This window comes from Pan troglodytes, chromosome 11, assembly GCF_028858775.2.
Source record: "Pan troglodytes isolate AG18354 chromosome 11, NHGRI_mPanTro3-v2.0_pri, whole genome shotgun sequence".
NCBI classification, from domain to species: domain Eukaryota; kingdom Metazoa; phylum Chordata; class Mammalia; order Primates; family Hominidae; genus Pan; species Pan troglodytes.
Genome location: NC_072409.2, coordinates 115,802,176 through 115,818,700, shown reverse-complemented (window position 1 = coordinate 115,818,700; position 16,525 = coordinate 115,802,176). Strand labels below are relative to the sequence as shown.

The following is a 16,525-nucleotide window of genomic DNA, read 5'->3' as shown; positions in this document are numbered from 1 at the left end:
AATAGTCAGAGAAATGTGACATTGCCAGCTTTAAAAAGAGAGAGGAGAGGCAATGAGAAAAGGAATGCTGATGTTCTCTAGAAGATAGAAAAGGCCAGGATATGGATTCTACCCTAGCCGCCATAAAGAAACATGCCTGTCGACAACTTGATTTTAGTTCACTAAAATTCATGCCTGATTTCTGACTTGTGTACACTGTAAGATGACAAGTTTGTGTTATTTTAGGTCACTTAGTTTGTAGAAATTTGTTACAGCAGTAATAGAACAAGTGGTTATCCATATGAGGCAAATTAGATTGGATACCTATCTCCAATAGAAATCAATTCAAGGTGAATTCCAGGAAAATACTTAAAACATTTAGATTAAAAATAAATGAGAATTTTTGTTACTTTTGGTAGGTCATAGAACCAAGAAAAACAAACATTAAGGAGGAAAAATGAACATATGACTACATCAAAATATAAAGCTTCTCTATTTGGATGATATCATAAGGTGACAAATCATAAACTGTAATATTTGCAACATATATATGAGTGAATAAATATACGTTTAGAATGTATATGAACTCCCAAAAATCAACAGGAAAAATAAGACATAGAACAAGCAAAATGCATAAACAAAAGAAGGCAAAACAAAAATAATGACTCATAATTATATGAAAAGAAGCTCATCTTCATAGATGAGCAGATAAATGCAAATTAAAACCACCCTGATATGCTTTTTACATCCATGAGCCTGATAAAAGTTAGAGTCTAAAAGTAATAATTAACAAAGATGGGAAGTAACAGAAAATCTTGTCCATTACTGGTTAAAGTATAAACTGATACAGCTACTTTATAGAATATTACATTATAGAATACAGTTGTGAGTATGTATATGCAGTGACTCAGCATCTTCATTGCTAGTATGTACTCAAGAGAAACTTACAGGAGTGGACTAGGAAGTAAATACAAAATGATGACAACATTGTTTGTTATATCAAAAAATAAAAAAGACACCTAATTTTCCAGCAAAAAAAATAAGTAAAAATAAATCCTGGTGTATTCTAACAATGGAATGATATATAGCCATTAAAATAAATCAACTATTACTGTACATATGAATGTAAGTATCAGCAAAACATATTGTTTAGTGAAAAAGTAAGAAGCTGAAGAAGAATATATACAATATGGTTACATTTATATGAAGTCCAAAAACTTGCAAAATAAAGAAATGTATTTAGAAATAGATTCACATGTGAGAAATCTAGAAGAAAATTAATGAAAGGATAAAAGGGATAGCAGTAATTCTGAGTAGTTGAGGGGATTTCAATTGGAAAAAAATAGTATCATATTCTTTAAGTCAGGTAGTGGGTATTAGCATTTGTTTTACCATCGTTCTTTATTCTTATAGCTACACTATATATTTTCAATGTATTTAATGTATTTTTTGCATAATTAAATATTATGCAATAAAAATGAGAAAACAAAAAAGTAGAAAATGATAAATTACAATAAAGAAATGGAGAAAAAATTATAATCTCGTTGTGTAATGGTATATTACATAGCTATTTTCTTAAGTAGATGTATGTACATGATGTATGCACGATTGTACATACATGTTCTTAATTATATATAAATATATGTACATATTTTTCATATAAAATACTAAACAAAGTACACCAAAATATTAGCTCCTATGTTAGTGAGATAATGTTTCTTTTTTTGTATTTTAAGTTTTACATAGTAGGTGTATTTGTCTGTTTTCATACTGCTATAAAGAACTGCCCAAGACTGGGTAATTTATAAAGGAAAGAAGTTTAATTGGCTCACAGTTCAGCACAGCTTGGGAGGCCTCAGGAAATCTACAATCATGGCGGAAGACAAAGGGGAAGCAAGGCAGCTTCTTCGCAAGGCAGCATGAAGAAGTGCCGAGCAAAGGGGAAAGAATCCCTTATAAAACCATCAAATCTCGTGAGAACTCACTATCACAAGAACAGCACAGGGGAAACTGCCCCCATGATTCAATTACCTCCACCTGGTCCCTCCCTTGACCTGTGGGGATTATGGGGGCTATGGGGATTACAATTCAAGATGAGATTCAGGTGGGGATACAAAGCCTAACCATATCAGTAGGCATGTGTTGCATTTTAAACTCAGAGAAAAATACTAGTGTTTTTATAGGATTCTTACTAAAGAAAAACCAGAAAGTAATAAACCATCTATGCTAAGACATAAAATTCAGTTGTTTAGTTACAAGATAGAATGTGGCCTTGTAAGAAAGCAAATTAACTTCTAACATACAAAGCCTTAGAGAAGATTCAAGTGACTGACGGATCTTAAACAGAGCTATTATTACAACTCAAACTGCAGTAAAATATCCTCAGCAACATATATGTGTGTGTTTCACCAGTCAGAGCAATACAAATTTAATGAAACTCCATTGGTGGTGTTTTTAATCAGACAATTTCTGAAGATGTCCTGGCTTATTCATAGATGCAAGCCAAATCTCTAGAAGAGTACCATAATAAGAAAAAAAAGAATACAGGCAAGTGAGAGCTGTTCCAAAGTTTAGGGAGTTTTTGTAAGGAATTAATAAATAAAAATGTTCTTGAAAGAGAGAAATTAATATGCAGTTCATACTGCCAGAATTGCAGGCAATTTATCAAACTCCCCTAATCCTCCAAAATCACTATTTTTTTTTTTGACACACACTTTACAGTACAGAAGAAAATGTCTCCGGCAATAAATCACAAAGTTAAAATTACCTAGTCTACAATTAACTAGACAGTGATGGTAAATCATTTTCTACCAAAAGAAATGTCTTGTCTATTCAGGTTCTGATCTACTTAAAAGTTTTCCTTGTTGGCGAGCAAGTGGTTAGAAAATCATATTTTATACGTACATTCAGCTTAACTATCATTCAGCTCAGGAAGATGACTCAGGGCCTTATCCATACCTTCAAGTTTGCTCTTAGCAAGTAATTATTTCAGTATCTATATCAAAAGTGGCTTAAGTCTGCAACATGTTTCTGAATGATTAACAAGGTGATAGTCAGTTCTTCATTGAATCCTGGATGCTTTATTTTTCTTAATAAGAGGAATTCATACGGATCAGCTAGAAAAAAATTAAGAGGAAAATCACATGGAAAGTTATATATTATATATCTATTATATATATAATATTATAGATCTATAATATTATATATCTATTATATATAATATTATAGATCTATAATATTATATATCTATTATATATAATATTATAGATCTATAATATTATATATCTATTATATATAATATTATAGATCTATAATATTATATATCTATTATATATAATATTATAGATCTATAATATTATATATCTATTATATATATCTATTATATATAATAGATATCTATAATATTATATATATCTATTATATATAATATATATCTATATTATATATCTATTATATATAATATATATCTATATTATATATCTATTATATATATTATATATCTATTATATATTATATATCTATTATATGTAATATTATATATTGTATATCTATTACATATATTATATAATATATATATTATATATTATATATCTATTATATATATATTATATATTATATATCATTTCCAAATTCCCCAGCGTTCATATTTGTCAGTGCAAGTAAAGAGCCTTAGTGCTGATGAGGTTTGAGGTATGACCATTTGGCCAGAATTTATGAACTCTACATGTCGCTTGATGTGTGCTTCAGGGTACAATTTTTTTTTTTTTTTGAGACGGAGTCTTGCTCTGTCGCCCAGGCTGGAGTGCAGCGGTGCGATCTCAGCTCAACGCAAGCTCCGTCTCCCGGGTTCACGCCATTCTCCTGCCTGAGCCTCCTGAGTAGCTGGGACTACAGGCGCCCGCCACTATGCCCTGCTAATTTTTTGTATTTTTAGTACAGATGCGGTTTCACCGTGTTAGCCAGGATGGTCTCGATCTCCTGACCTCGTGATCCACCCGCCTCGGCCTCCCAAAGTGCTGGAATTACAGGTGTGAGCCACCACGCCCGGCCAGGGTACACTTTTAAGCAGAGACACTACTTTGAAGGTCATAAAAAATATAATAAGAGATAAGGCTAATTTCCTTTAATAATAATGAAATCCTTTAATAAAAATATAAAGGAATAATATAATAATTTTCTTTAATAAAATATAATAAGAGATAAGGCTAATTTCCTTTAATAAAATATAGTAACTACATACCAACAGAATTCCAAAAAAAGAAATGGAGAGGAAGGGAGCATGGGTCATTAATCTTGTCAAAAATATAAAATTATATACGAGGAATTCCTAGAAACTGTTTTCCTTGTCTGCAGCCATTGTGCTGCTGCTACACAACTACCGCAAGCAGCCCTTCACGCCCTCCTCCCAGTACAAAGCTAATTGACTTGTGAGAAATGTTAAGCTTGGAAGAGTCAGCATCGCTGCACTTATTTTTTATTCTACTCTGACATTAGAATAATCCTTGAGTGGGGGAAAGGTTAAAACCCCCTCTGGATAAATGTTACTAATTAATGATGATTGTTTTAAACAATGTTTGGATAATTTTTCCTTGTCCCTTGACATAAACTTGATAAATAACTGAGAAGTGAGAAGGAGATTAGTGGGTTGACTAAATTCCATTCAGGTACTTAAAGTTAGCTCCAAAAATTTAGCTATTTATAAATTGTCATGCATTGTTAATGTATAAGAGATGTAGATTTCATTTATCTTTGGTGGAGCGAGATGAAGCAGTGAATCATTGAAGACTGAAAGAAAGAAAAAGGTCTTTTCCCTTTTCTTTAAGAAGCATCATTAGTTAAAAACATGTTAGTTGATACCAGAGAACTATATTTAAAGGGACAGCAATAAGCAAATTGATTACTCTGGTGATTATTGGAGTGACATTGCCTTTTAGTTGTACTTTCACAAAAATTCACAATATTTGCCAAAGTCAAGTTATCCATTACACTATTAATTTGTCATTCTTTTGTTTATATAGTCAATATCTCTATCTCAATTGGATCTATCTCAGCTGCTTCTAAACAAGCCACCATAGTCTCTCCCATTTCAACAATCTCTTCCAAGTACCATTTCATTTCTTCTTTTCATATTTTTGAAAACTTTTGAAAAACTACCTATTTTCCTCCTCCATTTCTTGTTCATTCCATTCTAGTGGACATGGAATCTGTTCCTCCTCCAAAACGGAATTTGGTAACCCTTAAATTACCAAACCCAAAACAATATGTTGCTTTTATCTTTACCTCTCTGTGGCATTTAATGATAAGACCACTACTTTCTTCTCTTTTACCCTTCTTTCTTGAATTCAGTCAAACAACGTACTTACATTTTTCGTCTTATTCTCCATCTTAGAAACCACCTCAGCTTTCTCCATTCAGCCATAAAATTGTGCTTTTCCTCAAAGATTAATCTGCCTCTCCTCTCACTCTATACTATCTCTGTTAGCTAATTTTATTTGTGCACATTGCTTATACTGGGCATTATATACACATATGCATGTGTGTACATGTGCACACACACACTGTATGTGGACGTGTTTATATATATGTGTGTGTGTATATATATATAGTATATATATAAATTACAATAACATAAAGGTGGCATTTTAAATTAGTGGAAATTACCCTGATTTGACCACTACACATTCTATACATGTAAAGAAATATCACTCTGTATCCCAAGAATATGTACAATTATGGTTTGCCAAATGAAAAAGTTCATACATTGAAAAATTTTAGATAAATATCAAACTTTCTCTGAAACTGTAACTGTAAAATGTAAAAAACAGTAATTGCTATATTGCTTATTTCTGAGTAGAAGAATATGAGACATTTCCCTAATCATTATGTGTAATTACAATTACATATATATGTTTATATATTACATACATATATATATGTAATTGTAATTACACATAATGATTAGGGAAATGTCTCATATTCTATATATATAGACAGAAAGAGAAAATATATGAGGGAGAGAAAGAATCTTTCCATCTCCTTTGAGTTCCACGGTGTTGAGAGTCAGGACAACTACAATTGCTTCATCATGCCTGCTTGCAATTATAGGGCTTTTGAACCATTTGTTCCCTCCTTAGATATCCTCATTTTTTTCAGATTCTTGCTTAGAAGTCACTCCTCCGTGGACCTCCTCTGACATATTAAACATTGCAGTCCATTATAAGCTGCAAGAGGACAGGGATTTTTGCCTGTTTTATTCCCTACTGTATCACCAGGGGCTTCAGCAATATCTAACAAACAGTGGGCATGTAATGAATATGTGTTAAGTGAAGTAATAAATTCAATCAAATCACATCACCTGTTTAAAGCACTTCATTGGCTTCACATTGTACTTAGAATAAAGAGAAATTCTTTTTATACAATATAAGTTCCTGCAGAATGCAGACACTTTCTACTTCTCCAGCCTCTTTTCAACTCCTCTCCTACTAGCTTCTGTATTTAAGCCACATTAGACCTTTCTTCAGTTTTTTATATAGACTTTGTTGCATCACACCTCAGAGATTCTGTACATGTTCTTCCTCCTGCCTAGAAAGGATCGTCCCTCCACTTTCGCCAACTAATCCCTGCTCAACTTTTCATCTCAGCAGGAGGCCCATTCTCTTTGGCAATCCTCTGGCCTCCAGCCCATTTATTATATACTCACATGTCAACATGTACTTCGTACAGCATGTAACACAATTGCACTTTTATATTTTAACAAATTATATTTCCCATATTAAACTGTAAGTCTCCTGAAAGGAGGAATTTTGTTCTTGCTCATCATCAACTTTTTCAACATCCAGTGCACCATTTAGAACTTAGATGTAGTCAATACAGGTTTGTGGAATGAAAGAGGAAAAGAAAGAATTAATATTCCTTTAAATTAGGATGCAAAGATCGTATATAGAAAATTGGCTAAGTTGTGGTCCATTCATATTTGCTCCCAATTAAGGAGCACAGCTATGAAAAGGAATGCTTCAAATTAATAACCAATAGATTTTTTAAAAAAGAAAACTGGCCAGGTACTGTGGCTTATGTCTGTAATATCAGAATGTTGGGAGGCCAAGGCAGGATTACTTGAGCCCAGAAATTCCAGACCAGCCTGAGAATTTGGCAAAACTCTGTCTCTACAAAAAATACAAAAATTAGCCAAGTTTGGTGGCATGTGCCTGTAGTACCAGCTACTTGGGAGGCTGAGGTGGAAGAATAGCTTGAGTCTGGGAGGTCAAGGCTGCAATGAGCTGTGATCGCACCACTGCACTCAAGCCTGGGTGGTAGAGTAAGACCCTGTCTCAAAAAAAAAGAAAAGAAAAATCACTAAGCAAAATAAGACATGTGAAGGATCATCTCAAAGGTAAGAAAAATTAGGGGAACATTAAAAGCTTTCTTCCCAAGCCACTAAATCAACTTGATTAACAAAATTACCACCTGATTTAGCGTTAGAAAATTACATTACATATCAAACATAAACCCATTAATCAAATACTAAAGAAATTTCTGAGTTAAATGGTATAATGTTAGCTTATGCCAGAGCTGACCTTGAAAGACTGTTCAAGTATGGCTCAGTGTGATTGAAAGTTCTGTGTGAATACGTTTTTGGAAAGATCCAACAGCAACACCTTAGTGTATGTTTTTGAAATAAAATGTATCTGAGTAGCAGCAAAGTTATTCTCAAATTTCCATTTTATAGCTGGAGATGTTATACCGTGACATATACGATAGGACCCAATATGGATTAATCCCTTTTAGAAGTCGATCAGGAAGAGGGGAGCAGTTAAAACAGTTGCTTAGTTTACAAACATTAGAACAATTTTCTTATTCACACCATCTGATTATTGTATTTTATTTTTTCCCCAACGTTTAGACTACACAATGAGTTAAGAATGATAAAAATAAGCTCACCAATATACTATGTACATATTTACCAAAATCTGTGCATGCTTATACATATAAACACAGCTGATAATTTATTAGTTAGGCTCATTTGTAATTTTTGTCACTATAGACAAGTTTTTTATTTAAATTGAAGATTAGTATACATTTTAAATGATTAGTCAAAATAAAAAATCTAAAATGTGCTCTAAATACCTCTTAGGTCAGAAAAAAAAAAAGTCAAAAGCTAGAATATAGAGAAATTAAGAAATGTCCTAAATTTCTAATCTGACAAAAATTCATACGAGATTGAAATATTTTAATGGAAAATAGAACAGAACTAATCATTGAAGAAATTATAGAAAGGAAACAAAATAAACAGATTATATGGAGTATTTTTAGAAGATAAGTAAATAAATTAATATACTAGGAAAAAACAAGGGAAATATAATTGATAAATAAATACAGGTAAGAGTTCTTTTGAAATAATGATAAAATAGAAAATCTCTGTCAAACTAAAAGGAAAGATGCATAAATATATAAATAAATGATAAAACGATGTTGCATACATATATGACTTTTTCAGAATCAAAAAATTTAAATTTTTGTAATAAAATGTAAATGTTTATAAATTTAAAAAACTAGAGGAAAGAATGTTGACTGTTCACAATACAAATAAATGACAAATATTTGAGGTGATGGATATGCTAATTATCCTTATTTGATCATTGGACATTGTATACATGTATCAAAATATCACTCTGTATCCCATGAATATGTACAATTATTTGTCTCAAAAACAAACAAAAGATAATGGGAGAATGTTGAAAACTCCGAGAGAAGAGCAACTCTCACAGATAGGGATCCAGATAACATTAGCAGCTGATTTCTCGGCAGAAACCTTGAAGGCCAGTAGGCAGTGGATTATATATTTAAAATAATGAAGAAACCTGTCAATTGAGAAATCTATAGCTGGAAAACTTATCCTTCAAAAATGAGGGAGAAATTAAGACATTTCCGGATTTTTTTAAAAAACTGAAAAAAAATCCATTTATCCCTGAATTTGCCATTCAAGAAGTGTTAAGTCCTTCAGGTTGAAATAAATGAACTCTAGGCAATAACTATATAAGTAAATAAGCAAGCTGTATGAATATACAAAGCTCTCTGGTAAAGGTAAATACATAAACAAACATAAAAACAGTCCTATTGTAATTTTGGTTTCTAACTCTGCTTTTTATTTTCTACATAATTTAAAAGGCAAATGCATAAAATGTAATTGTAAATCTGTTAGCTGGTATACAATGAATAAAGATATAATCTGTTACATCAATAACATAAAAAGAGTAGAGCTATATGTATAGCAGTAGAATTTTGGTATGTGATTGAACTTAAGTTGAAATAAATTCAAATTAAAATGTTATAACTCTAGGATGTTATATGTAATTCGCATAGTAACCCAAAACAAAATATACATAGAATATAAACAAAAGGAAATGAGACTAGAAACAAAATGTGTCACTACAAAAAAATCAACTAAAGATAAAAAAGAAATAATTGAGAAAATGGCAAAAATCAGTAACTCTGACGTATTAAAACTTTCCATGCTACATAAATCTGAAAACTCTATTTCACATAAAACTGGAGCTGAAAGAGACAAATATTTACCTATAAAGTTAAAAGTTATATAGGGAACAAACACTAATTTTTTTTAGAAAAAAATTCTAAAAAGAGTAAAAGTATGCCTTATACTACCCCAATTTCATGTTTTACAGCTCTGGGAAAATAGAAAATAAAATGTTCTGTTAGCATGAATCCCTCTGTGCCCCCAAAAAACCCTATGGATTGCATCATTATTACCTAAAAAGTCTATTGTCAAATGCAGCAGAGTGATATTTTTTACAAGGTAGATATTAATTTTAGATATGGAATAATATTGGTGATTTCAATTTTATAACACTGGGTTAAGATGAAAGAATGAGAAGATAAAGGTCCCTCAGCAATATAACTCACAAACATGTTCAGAAGCAGTAAGAAGTTACATTAATTATCTTTTGAAAGTCAGTAATCTACATCTTTAATGTATGCATATAGCATAGCTAATGTACTATCGCTGGGTCCATTTATTCAATGAATAATTGCTGCTATGTGTCAGACATTTTTCTAGGCCTAGGAATGGATACATAAGTGAACAAAGCAAAGATTCTGGTTCTTGTAGAGTTTCCATTAAAAGACCATTTAGTAAAACTTTTCTTCCCCCAAATTATAAAATCTGTAAGATGATTTAACAACATGTGTAAAAGTCATTGTGGGCCAGGCACGGTGGCTCATACCAGGTGTGGTGACTCATAGCACTCTGTCACCCAGGCTGGAGTGCAGTGGCAAAATCTCTGCTCACTGCAACCTCTGCCTCCTGGGTACAAGCGATTCTCCTGCCTCAGCTTTCTGAGTAGCAAGGACTACAGGTGCACACCATCACGCCTGGCTAATTTTTGTACTATTAGTACAGACGGAGTTTCGCCATGTTGGCCAGGCTGGTCTCGAACTCCTGACCTCAAATGATCCGTCTACCTCGGCCTCCCAAAATGCTGGAATTACAGATGTGAGCCACAATGCCCGGCCTTATTTTCTACAACTTTGGTAACTTTAGCATATACCCCAAATCTGTAAGACATAATATTATAATTCAAATGCAACTCATGGCTTCTCATTGTACTCTTTCTCTAGCTTTTGAATTATTTATTCTAATACCAGTTTTAATTCTGACACAAAAGCATGGGAGTTCTAATCAAAATCCAACCTTTTATCATAAAAACTATGAAGAAATTATGAGTAGAACTTAAAAAGGAAAATAGGCCTATTAATTAGATTTGTCTTTGTAGCATTTAACTCTATAATAAATAACATAATATTTTATGCCTATGAGTACCCAACAAAGCCTCCAGCTTCTATTTAGATATAAAATGTAAAAGTCACTACTGGATCCACAAGCAAGACTATGGTAAAGAAATTTCTCCACCTAACCAGCTTCTTTTACATGATGTTACATGTTTCTTTTGTTTTTTCATTTTGGCAAATATTGATTGTCATCTTCGTGTTTGTCTATGTCCTAAGTGCTGGGATACAGAATCTGAAAAGATGGACACAGGACCCGCCTTCAAGTTCACCTTTTTTTTTTTTTTTTTTTTTTTTTGAGATGGAGTTTTGCTCTTGTCGCCCAGGCTGGAGTGTAATGGTGAGATCTCGGCTCACTGCAACCTCCACCTCCACGGTTCAAGTGATTCTCCTGCCTCAGCCTCCCAAGTAGCTGGGATTACAGGTCCCAGCCACCACGCCTAGCTAATTTTTGTATTTATAGTAGAGATAGCGTTTCATCATGTTGGTCAGGCTGGTCTCGAACTCCTGACCTCAGGTAGTCGACCCACCTCGGCCTCCCACAGTGCTGAGGTTACAGGCATGAGCCACCATGCCTTGCTAGGAGTTCACGCTTTAGTTGGGGAAAATATACAATAAGCAAGCCAATTTTCAAAAAGAGAACTGCAATTAGAGTTAAATGCTACAATCTCACAGGAAGATGGGATGTAGAATGATAAGGCTCTCAGAATAGTAAGAGAAACTATTGCTTCTTACGATGTTTGTCTTTCTTTGTATCGGTGCTCAGCTGAGTCTGCAGTGCTTCAGAGGCAGCTTTCATTTTATAAAAATCTATGATTTCTCCTTCCAGTTGTTTTTTCTCTTCCTCGAGCTTCCTTATCTCCTCCTGTTGAATCATTTTAAGATGCTCGAATTTGTCCTGCAGCTGTGAAACCAATGTGCAGTTGTGACACCAAAGCAGTGTGGCTGAACACCCAAAAGAATATGCTTCTTTCTGATTATCAAACAAACCCAAATCATCACAGTAGAGCACGATCTTAATAACAATCTCAAAAACTCAGGAGTAAACACTGAGATATGGAATTTTTCTTTTCTTTCTTTTTTCCTTTTATAAGATGGAGTCTCACTCTGTTGCCCAGGCTGGAGTGCACTGGTGCGATCTCAGCTCACTGCAACCTCCATCTCCCAGTTCAAGTGATACTCCTGCCTCAGCCTCTTGAGTAGCTGGGACTACAGGCATGCACCACCACTACAGGCGTGTGCCACCACACCTGGCTAATTTTTGTATTTTTAGTAGAGATGGGGTTTTGCCATGTTGGCCAGGCTCGTCTCGAACTCCTGACCTCAGGTGATCCTCCCGCTTTGGCCTCCCAAAGACTTTTTTTTTTTTTTAATATAGAGACAAGTTCTCAGTACATTGCCCAGGCTGGTCTCAAACTCCTGAGCTCAAGTGATCCTCCCACCTCAGCTTCCCAAAGTGCTGGGACTGACTGGATGCAGTGGCTCATGCTTGTAAACTCAGCACTTTGGGAGGCCAAGGTGGGAGGATCGCTTGAGCCCAGGAGTTCAAGACCAGACTGGGTGATATAACACAATAGTAAACTTCAACAGGAGAGAGAATCTGTAAACTTGAATATAGATCTTCTGAAATTATCCAGTCAGAGGACAAAGAAAAAAGAATAAAAAAGAGAAAAGAAGGCTGGGCGCGGTGGCTCAAGCCTGTAATCCCAACACTTTGGGAGGCCGAGGCAGGCAGATTAAGAGGTCAGGAGTTCAAGACCAGCCTGGCCAACATGACAAAGCCCCATCTCTACTAAAAATACAAAAATTAGCCGGGTGTGGTGGCACACACCTGTAGTCCCAGCTACTTGGGAGGCTGAGGCAGGAGAATCGCTTGAACCCAGGAGGCGGAGGTTGGAGTGCAATGTGAGCCGAGACCACACATTACACTCCAGCCTGGGTGACAGAGCACAACTCTGTCTCAAAAAAAAAGAAAAAAAAAGAGACAGAGAAAAGAAAGCCAACAAGACACCATTAGGCAAACCATTGTCAGGTTATGGGAGTTTGAGAAGGAAAGTAGAGAAAGGAGAAGAAAGCTTATTTAAAGAATGGCTGAAAACTGCCTAAATCATGGGAAAGATTTAGACATCTAAATCCATGAAGCTTAAAGATTCCTAAAGAGGTTCAAACCAAATAGATACTCACCAAGTCACAATATAATCAAATAGTCAAAAGTTAAAGAAACTTTGCAGGTCAGGACAGAATCGAATAATACATTCAAAGTGCTGAAAGAAAAAAACTGCCAGCAACTAATACTATGTCTGACAAAGCTGTCCTTCAGAAAGAAAAAAGAAATAACGTGTTTCCTCGACAAACAAAGCTGAGGGCATTCAGGACCACTAGGTCTACCTTAAAAAAATGCTTAACGGAGTTTTTCAAGTAAAAATGAATGAAGTTGGGAGCGGTGGCTCATGCCTGTAATCCCATTTTGGGAGATCACCTGAGGTCGGGAGGTCAAGACCAGCCTGGCCAACATGGCAAAACCCCACCTCCAGTAAAAATACAAAAAATTAGCCAGGTATGAAGGCCACTGAGATCGTGCCACTGCACTCCAGCCTGGGTGACAAGAGTCAAACTACATTTCAAAAACAAAAAAACAAAACAAACAAAAAAAACAAAACTTGAGGCCTGGCCTTCTGCTCCTCTCCAACCTCCCCTTCTCTGGGCCCAAGCCACCTTGGCTGAGGAGGGGGCGAGGAGGTGTGAGCCCCTGCCAGGAACCCCCTGCCCGGACCAAGTACTTGGCCCCCAGGCCTGCGTTCAGTGAGGCCTCCCATGGCGTCAGCATGTTCGTGTGGAGGATTCTGGAAGGTCACTCTGCGGCCGTGTTCCCCTGGTACTCCATCCCCTTCCTCACCCCTCCCTGCAGCCACACGAGGCCCAGCAACCTGCCAGTCACTCAGTGGCCTCCAACCAGAGAAAACAACCTGCCAAGTTGGCAGCTGTTGCTCATGAGCATCCACCAGGTGGGACAGGGAGTGTTGACCCTCGGCGGCCCCCTGGAGCCACCTGCCCTGAAAGCCCAGGGCCCGCAACCCCACACACTTTGGGGGTGGTGGAACCTGGTAAAAGCTCACCTCCCACCATGGAGGAGGAGCCCTGGGCCCCTCAGGGGAGTCCCTGCTGGACAGTGAGACAGAGAATGACCATGATGATGCTTTCCTCTCCATCATGTTTCCTGACACCCACTTGCCTCTACCACTCAGATGATGTCAGGCCCAGTCCCTCAGTGCCCTGTGCAAGGAACAGGACTCATCTTCTGAGAAGGATGGACGCAGCCCCAACAAATGGGACAAGGACCACATCCGGTGGCCCATGAGTGGCGGTCATGATCTTCAGCAAGCGGCACCAGGCCCTGGCGGGGCGCACCAGGGTCACCCCAACCAGGATAACCAGACCATCAGCCAGTTGCTGAGCGAGCGGTGGTACACCCTGGGGCCCAATGAGATGCAGAAATACGACCTGGCCTTCCAGGTGAAGGTGGCCCACTTGCAACAAGGACCGAAAGAAGTCCAGCTCAGAGGCCAAGCCCACAAGCCAGGGGCTAGCAGGAGTGTAACAAGGGCTCGTGGGAGTGGAGCGTATCAGAGACGGGCACTGCCACTGCCACTGCCCCTGGGGTGTCCTCTGAACTCCTGTCAGTTGCAGCCCAAACACTCCAGAGCTCAGATACCAAGGAGCAGCTTCTGTGGGGCAGAACGGCTGCACACAGTCAGGGAACCTGGCTCAGCCTGGCCCAAGCCTTCTCCCACAGCGGGGTACACAGCCTGGACGGCAGGGAAATAAACCATCAGGCACTACGGGAACTGACACAGGTGGTGTCTGGCACTGCATCATACTCTGGCCCAAAGGCTTCTACTCAGTATGGAGGTCCAGGCCACTTTGCAGCCCCTGGTGAGGGAGGTGACCAGTGGGCAGCCCTGCTGCTGCCCACCTGAGCTGCTCATTCCCAGCACATGGCCAGTGAGGACATAGTGAGTGACGAGGAGCACACGGTCATCCATGAGGAGGAGGGGGTGATGATGTCATTGCTGATGATGGCTTTAGCACCACTGACACCGATCTCAAGTTCAAGGACTGGGTGACCGATAGAGTGGGGACAACTCTGGGGAGGAGCCAGAGGGCAACAAGGGCTTTGGTGGGAAGGTATTTGCACCTGTCATTCCTTCCTCCTTTACTCCTGCCGCCCCTTGCTGGATCCTGAGCCCCCAGGGTCCCCCGATCCACCTGCAGCTTTTGGCAAAGTCTATGGTCCCACCCTGTCCTCCTCCTACACATACTCGGATGCTTCCTCCTCAACCTTGGCACCCACCTCCTTCTTACTGGGCTCAGGAGCCTTCAAAGCCCAGGAGTCTGGTCAAGGCAGCAGAGCGGGCCCCCTACGGCCCCTACCCCTGGGGATGGGGGCCCAGGGACGCCTTCCAAGGTGACCTGTTTCCTCCCAATGGATCCTGTCACCTTCTGGTGCAAGAGACCTGAAAGTGTGGGCGACCTGGAGCTACCAGGCTCCTCAGTCATCAGGGTCCCTCCCAACACTAAGGCTTTCCTAGGCAGGAGCTGAGCTGAGCCACCCTGGGGGCAGAGCCTGAAGAGAAACTGACTGGGCTTTCGGGGTCGGGGCAGAGGGAACCCCACAGACATGGATCCCACACTGGAGGACCCCACCACGCCCAAATGCAAGATGAGAAGATGCTCCAGCTGCAGTCCAAAGCCCGACACCCCCAACTGTGCCATGTGTGATGGGGACAGCTTCCCCTTTGCCTGTACAGGTGGAGAAGCCGAGGACAGGCTCAGGGAACCGGAGACCGAGAAGGCGCTGTCCTCTTCACTGCACGTGCCCTGGACCAGTGCCGGCCCTGATCATGCAGCTCTTCCAGGCCCACTGCTTCTTCCTGTCCACTAGGCCACAGCCGCCCTCCAGGCCCACTATGCACACATCTTCCCCTCCAAGGTTTGTTCTGCCTCTGCCCTGTCTCCCAGCCCTGTGGGGGTCCTGACCGCACCTCACCTGGCTCAGACTCTTGACGCTGCCCTGGCTGCCCCACCACTGCCTCTGCCCGAGAGTCACGTGAGGCTGAGAGTAGGGGCAGGGGCAGCAGTGGTGCCAGTTGGGGTGCGGTCCAGTGGGAGGAGCCTCAGCCTCGCGGGCTGCTCCGTGGGACTGATGACTGCATGATCTTCTGGGCACCTCACGGATCTTCAACTGCAGGTGAAACGGATGCTAGTGGTGGGTGCAGGGCCGCTGGGAGCTGCTGCATGGTTCCCAGAGGCTGGACTGGGGCAGGTGCCAACTGAAGCTGCTGGGGCAGCATGGGCAGAATGTTCTGCACACAAACCTTGGAGAAGATGATGTGTGCATAGCGGGTCCACTGCTGCTGCCCCTGCCCTGACTCCCAGCCCTGCCTGACCCTACCTCAACCTGCTCAGGCTCTGGCGCAACCCTGGCTGCCCTGCCACTGCCTCTGCCCCAGAGTTGGGGTCTTGACAGCCTGGTTGGAAGGGGACACCCCAGCCCTGCCTCAACACCTGGGGGTCTCCATAACTACCACAGGCAGGTGGGCAACCCCAAAGATCCCAGGACTCACAGTACCCCCTGAGAACATGGAAAGTATGTGGGGGTAGCAATGGAGGGCAGGATGGTTATCTTCTCCCAGGTAAAGCCATTTAATCCTTTCAGTTTGGGACGGAGTAAGGCCTGCCTCTTTTT

General features: G+C 39.1%; 1 pseudogene; it reads left to right on the top strand.

The window, feature by feature from the left end:
• The first annotated feature begins 5,176 nt into the window (after nucleotides 1-5,176).
• On the top strand, nucleotides 5,177-15,379 carry LOC112204416 (protein capicua homolog; annotated as a pseudogene).
• The last annotated feature ends 1,146 nt before the right edge of the window (nucleotides 15,380-16,525 follow it).